The sequence below is a fragment of the Lampetra fluviatilis genome, unplaced genomic scaffold (assembly GCF_964198595.1).
Source record: "Lampetra fluviatilis unplaced genomic scaffold, kcLamFluv1.1 SCAFFOLD_174, whole genome shotgun sequence".
NCBI lineage: Eukaryota > Metazoa > Chordata > Hyperoartia > Petromyzontiformes > Petromyzontidae > Lampetra > Lampetra fluviatilis.
Genome location: NW_027620604.1, coordinates 2069 through 10794, shown reverse-complemented (window position 1 = coordinate 10794; position 8726 = coordinate 2069).

The following is an 8726-nucleotide window of genomic DNA, read 5'->3' as shown; positions in this document are numbered from 1 at the left end:
CACTCACCCACCCACCCACCCACCCACCCACTCACCCACCCACTCACCCACCCACTCACCCACCCACTCACCCACTCACCCACCCACCCACTCACTCACCCACCCACCCACTCACCCACCCACCCACCCACTCACCCACCCACCCCCTCACCCAATCCACCCACCCACCCATCCACCCACCCACTCACCCACCCACCCACCCACTCACCCACCCACCCTCCCACCCACTCACCCACCCTCCCACCCACTCACTCACCCACTCACCCACCCAACCACCCACTCACTCACCCACCCACCCACCCATCCACTCACTCACCCACCCACTCACTCACCCATCCACCCACCCACTCACTCACCCACTGACTCACCCACTCACTCACCCATCCACTCACCCACCCACTCACTCACCCACCCACCCACTCACTCACCCATCCACTCACCCAATCACCCACCCACTCACTCACCCACTCACTCACTCACCCACTCACTCACTCACCCACCCACCCACTCACTCACCCACCCACCCACTCACTCACCCACTCACCCACCCACTCACCCACCCACTCACTCACCCACGCACCCACTCACCCACCCACTCACCCACCCACTCACCCACCCACCCACCCACTCACCCACCCACTCACCCACTCACCCACTCACTCACCCACCCTCCCACTCACCCACTCACCCACCCACCCACTCACCCACCCACCCACTCACCCTCCCAGGCTGCAAGTCGATGGTCCCTTTGGCTCTGGATTTGAAGAGTTGCCCGCCTACCGAGTCTCCGTGTGCATCGGGGCGGGGATCGGAATCACTCCCTTCGCCTCGGCACTCAACCTGCTGGGGCTCCGCGCGGAGGGTGAGGGTTGTGGTGAGGGCCAGGGGGGTGAGGAGGGGGGTGAGGAGGGGGGTGAGGAGGGGTGGAGTCGCTCCATGGCTGGCGAGGACGCGGAGAGGAGGGTGAGTGAGTTTGTATCTCACTCACTCACTCACTCGTTCAACCACTCGCCCACTCACTCACTCGCTCACTCACTCACTCACTCACCCACCCACTCACGCACTCACTCACGCACTCATCCACTCACTCACTCATTCAACCACTCACTCACTCACTCACCTACTCACTCACTCACCCACTCACTCACGCACCTACTCACTCACTCACCTACTCACTCACACACTCACTCACTCACGCACCTACTCACTCACCCACCCACTCACCCACCCACTCACCCACCCACTCACCCACCCACTCACTCACTCACTCACTCACTCACCCACCCACTCACCCACTCACCCACCCACCCACTCACTCACACACCCACTCACCCACCCACCCACCCACCCACTCACTCACTCACCCACTCACCCACTCACTCACCCACTCACCCACTCACTCACCCACTCACTCACACACCCACTCACCCACTCACTCACCCACTCACTCACTCACACACTCACCTACTCACTCACCCACTCACTCACTCACCCACTCACTCACCCACTCACCCACTCACTCACGCACCTACTCACTCACTGACCTACTCACTCACCCACTCACCCACTCACTCACTCACCCACCCACTCACTCACCCACTCACTCACACACTCACTCACTCACACACTCACTCACCCACCCACACACTCACTCACCCACCCACTCACTCACTCACTCACCCACTCACTCACCCACTCACTCACTCACCCACTCACTCACTCACCCACTCACTCACCCACTCACTCACTCACCCACTCACTCACCCACTCACTCACGCACCTACTCACTCACTGACCTACTCACTCACCCACTCACCCACTCACTCACTCACCCACCCACTCACTCACCCACTCACTCACACACTCACTCACTCACACACTCACTCACCCACCCACTCACTCACTCACTCACCCACTCACTCACCCACTCACTCACTCACCCACTCACTCACTCACCCACTCACTCACTCACCTACTCACTCACCCACTCACTCACTCACCCACTCACTCACCCACTCACCCACTCACTCACGCACCTACTCACTCACTGACCTACTCACTCACCCACTCACCCACTCACTCACTCACCCACCCACTCACCCACCCACTCACCCACCCACTCACCCACCCACTCACTCACTCACTCACTCACTCACTCACCCACTCACCCACCCACCCACTCACTCACACACCCACTCACCCACCCACCCACCCACCCACCCACCCACTCACTCACTCACCCACTCACCCACTCACTCACCCACTCACCCACTCACTCACCCACTCACTCACACACCCACTCACCCACTCACTCACCCACTCACTCACTCACACACTCACCAACTCACTCACCCACTCACTCACTCACCCACTCACTCACCCACTCACCCACTCACTCACGCACCTACTCACTCACTGACCTACTCACTCACCCACTCACCCACTCACTCACTCACTCACCCACCCACTCACTCACCCACTCACTCACACACTCACTCACTCACTCACTCACCCACCCACACACTCACTCACTCACCCACCCACTCACTCACTCACTCACCCACTCACTCACCCACTCACTCACTCACCCACTCACTCACTCACCCACTCACTCACTCACCCACTCACTCACCCACTCACTCACTCACCCACTCACTCACTCACCTACTCACTCACCCACTCACTCACCCACTCACTCACCCACTCACCCACTCACTCACGCACCTACTCACTCACTGACCTACTCACTCACCCACTCACCCACTCACTCACTCACCCACCCACTCACTCACCCACTCACTCACACACTCACTCACACACTCACTCACCCACCCACCCACACACTCACTCACCCACCCACTCACTCACTCACTCACCCACTCACTCACCCACTCACTCACTCACCCACTCACTCACTCACCCACTCACTCACTCACCTACTCACTCACCCACTCACTCACTCACCCACTCACTCACCCACTCACCCACTCACTCACGCACCTACTCACTCACTGACCTACTCACTCACCCACTCACCCACTCACTCACTCACCCACCCACTCACCCACCCACTCACCCACCCACTCACTCACTCACTCACTCACCCACTCACCCACCCACCCACTCACTCACACACCCACTCACTCACACACCCACTCACCCACCCACCCACCCACCCACTCACCCACTCACCCACTCACTCACCCACTCACCCACTCACTCACCCACTCACTCACACACCCACTCACCCACTCACTCACCCACTCACTCACTCACACACTCACCTACTCACTCACCCACTCACTCACTCACCCACTCACTCACCCACTCACCCACTCACTCACGCACCTACTCACTCACTGACCTACTCACTCACCCACTCACCCACTCACTCACTCACCCACCCACTCACTCACCCACTCACTCACACACTCACTCACTCACACACTCACTCACCCACCCACCCACACACTCACTCACCCACCCACTCACTCACTCACTCACCCACTCACTCACCCACTCACTCACTCACCCACTCACTCACTCACCCACTCACTCACCCACTCACTCACTCACCCACTCACTCACCCACTCACTCACGCACCTACTCACTCACTGACCTACTCACTCACCCACTCACCCACTCACTCACTCACCCACCCACTCACTCACCCACTCACTCACACACTCACTCACTCACACACTCACTCACCCACCCACTCACTCACTCACTCACCCACTCACTCACCCACTCACTCACTCACCCACTCACTCACTCACCCACTCACTCACTCACCTACTCACTCACCCACTCACTCACTCACCCACTCACTCACCCACTCACCCACTCACTCACGCACCTACTCACTCACTGACCTACTCACTCACCCACTCACCCACTCACTCACTCACCCACCCACTCACCCACCCACTCACCCACCCACTCACCCACCCACTCACTCACTCACTCACTCACTCACCCACTCACCCACCCACCCACTCACTCACACACCCACTCACCCACCCACCCACCCACCCACTCACTCACTCACCCACTCACCCACTCACTCACCCACTCACCCACTCACTCACCCACTCACTCACACACCCACTCACCCACTCACTCACCCACTCACTCACTCACACACTCACCTACTCACTCACCCACTCACTCACTCACCCACTCACTCACCCACTCACCCACTCACTCACGCACCTACTCACTCACTGACCTACTCACTCACCCACTCACCCACTCACTCACTCACTCACCCACCCACTCACTCACCCACTCACTCACACACTCACTCACTCACTCACTCACCCACCCACACACTCACTCACTCACCCACCCACTCACTCACTCACTCACCCACTCACTCACCCACTCACTCACTCACCCACTCACTCACTCACCCACTCACTCACTCACCCACTCACTCACCCACTCACTCACTCACCCACTCACTCACTCACCTACTCACTCACCCACTCACTCACCCACTCACTCACCCACTCACCCACTCACTCACGCACCTACTCACTCACTGACCTACTCACTCACCCACTCACCCACTCACTCACTCACCCACCCACTCACTCACCCACTCACTCACACACTCACTCACTCACACACTCACTCACCCACCCACCCACACACTCACTCACCCACCCACTCACTCACTCACTCACCCACTCACTCACCCACTCACTCACTCACCCACTCACTCACTCACCCACTCACTCACTCACCTACTCACTCACCCACTCACTCACTCACCCACTCACTCACCCACTCACCCACTCACTCACGCACCTACTCACTCACTGACCTACTCACTCACCCACTCACCCACTCACTCACTCACCCACCCACTCACCCACCCACTCACCCACCCACTCACTCACTCACTCACTCACCCACTCACCCACCCACCCACTCACTCACACACCCACTCACTCACACACCCACTCACCCACCCACCCACCCACCCACTCACTCACTCACCCACTCACCCACTCACTCACCCACTCACCCACTCACTCACCCACTCACTCACACACCCACTCACCCACTCACTCACCCACTCACTCACTCACACACTCACCTACTCACTCACCCACTCACTCACTCACCCACTCACTCACCCACTCACCCACTCACTCACGCACCTACTCACTCACTGACCTACTCACTCACCCACTCACCCACTCACTCACTCACCCACCCACTCACTCACCCACTCACTCACACACTCACTCACTCACACACTCACTCACCCACCCACACACTCACTCACCCACCCACTCACTCACTCACTCACCCACTCACTCACCCACTCACTCACTCACCCACCCACTCACTCACTCACCCACTCACTCACTCACCTACTCACTCACCCACTCACTCACCCACTCACCCACTCACTCACGCACCTACTCACTCACTGACCTACTCACTCACCCACTCACCCACTCACCCACTCACTCACTGACCTACTCACTCACCCACTCACCCACTCACTCACTCACCCACCCACTCACTCACCCACTCACTCACACACTCACTCACTCACACACTCACTCACCCACCCACACACTCACTCACCCACCCACTCACTCACTCACTCACCCACTCACTCACCCACTCACTCACTCACCCACTCACTCACTCACCCACTCACTCACTCACCTACTCACTCACCCACTCACTCACTCACCCACTCACTCACCCACTCACCCACTCACTCACGCACCTACTCACTCACTGACCTACTCACTCACCCACTCACCCACTCACTCACTCACCCACCCACTCACTCACCCACTCACTCACTCACCTACTCACTCACCCACTCACTCACTCACCCACTCACTCACTCACTCACCTACTCACTCACTCACTCACCCACCCACTCACTCACCCACCTACTCACTCACTCACTCACACACTCACTCACCCACCCACTCACTCACTCACCCACCCACTCACTCACTCACACACTCACTCACCACACCCACTCACTCACTCACCCACTCACCCACTCACTCACTCACCCACTCACTCACTCACTCACCCACCCACTCACTCACTCACACACTCACCCACTCACTCACTCACCCACTCACTCACTCACCCACCTACTCACTCACTCACTCACACACCACTCACCCCACCCACTCACTCACTCACCCACCCACTCACTCACTCACACACCCACTCACCAACCCACTCACTCACTCACCCACTCACCCACTCACTCACTCACCCACTCACTCACTCACCCACCCACTCACTCACTCACACACTCACTCACTCACCCACTCACTCACTCACCCACTCACTCACTCACTCACCCACCCACTCACTCACACACTCACTCACACACCCACTCACTCACTCACACACTCACTCACCCACTCACTCACTCACTCACCCACTCACTCACTCACCCACTCACTCACTCACTCACCCACCCACTCACTCACACACTCACTCACCCACTCACTCACTCACTCACTCACCCACCCACTCACTCACTCACTCACACACTCACTCACCCACCCACTCACCCACTCACTCACTCCACCCACTCACTCACTCACCCACCCACTCACTCACTCACCTACTCACTCACCCACTCACTCACATCACTCACACACTCACTCACACACCCACTCACTCACTCACTCACTCCACCCACCCACCACACCCACTCACCCACTCACTCACCCACCCACTCACCTACTCACTCACTCACCCACTCACCACCACCCACTCACTCACTCACACACTCACCCACCCACTCACCCACCCACTCACACACTCCACACTCCACCCACCCACTCACTCACTCACCCCCCTCACTCACTCACTCACCCACTCAATCACCCACCCACTCACTCACCCACCCACTCACTCACGCACCTACTCACTCACCCACTCACTCACCCACTCACTCACTCACCCACTCACTCACTCACGCACCTACTCACTCACCCACTCACCCACTCACTCACCCACTCACCCACTCACTCACCCACTCACCCACTCACTCACTCACCCACCCACCCACTCACCCACTCACTCACCCACCTACTCACTCACTCACCTACTCACCTCACCCACTCACGCACCTACTCACTCACTCACTCACCCACTCACTCGTTCAACCACTCACTCACCCACTCACTCACTCACCTACTCACTCACTCACTCACCCACTCACTCACCCACCCCCCACTCACTCCCCACTCACCCACTCACACCGTTCAACCACTCACTCACCCACTCCTCACTCACCTACTCACACTCACCCACCCACTCACTCACTCACACACTCACTCACCCACCCACCCACTCACCCACTCACTCCACGCACCTACTCACTCACCCACTCACCCACCCACACTCACCCACTCACCCACACCCACCCACTCACACTCACTCACCCCACTCACTACACACCCCCCTACTCACTCACCCACCCACTCACTCACTCACCCACTCACTCACCCACCCACTCACTCACTCACCCACTCACACACCCACCACACACTCACCCACCCACTCACTCACACACCCACTCACTCACTCACCCACTCACTCACCCACCCACTCAATCACCCACCCACTCACTCACTCACCCACTCACTCACTCACCCACTCACATCACTCACCCACTCACTCACTCACCCACTCACTCACCCACCTACTCACTCACACCCACCCACTCACTCACTCACCCACTCACTCACCCACCCACATCACTCACTCACCCACTCACACACCCACTCACTCACCCACCCACTCACTCACTCACCCACTCACTCACTCACCCACTCAATCACCCACCCACTCACCCACTCACTCACCCACCCACTCACTCACTCACTCACCCACCCACTCACTCACTCACTCACTCACTCACCCACCACTCACTCACTCACTCACCCACCCACTCACCCACTCACTCACCCACCCACTCACTCACTCACTCACTCACCCACCCACTCACCCACTCACTCACCCACCCACTCACTCACTCACTCACCCACCCACTCACTCACTCACTCACTCACCCACCCACTCACTCACTCACCCACTCACTCGTTCAACCACTCACTCACCCACTCACTCACTCACCCACCCACTCACTCACTCACACACTCACCCACCCACTCACTCACCCACCCACTCACTCACTCACACACTCACTCACCCACTCACTCACTCACCCACCCACTCACTCACTCACTCACCCACTCACTCACACACTCACTCACCCACCCACTCACTCACCCACTCACTCACTCACTCACACACCCACTCACCCACTCAACTCACCCACCCACTCACTCACTCACTCACCCACCCACTCACTCACGCACCTACTCACTCACTCACGCACCTACTCACACACTCACTCACCCACCCACCCACTCACTCACCCACTCACCCACTCACTCACACACCCACTCACCCACTCACTCACTCACTCACCCACCCACTCACTCACGCACCTACTCACACACTCACTCACCCACCCACTCACTCACCCACTCACCCACTCACTCACACACCCACTCACTCACTCACTCACCCACCCACTCACTCACCCACCCACCCACTCACTCACCCACTCACACACTCACTCACTCACCCACTCACCCACTCACCCACCCAACCACTCACTCACTCACCCACTCACTCACCCACTCACCCA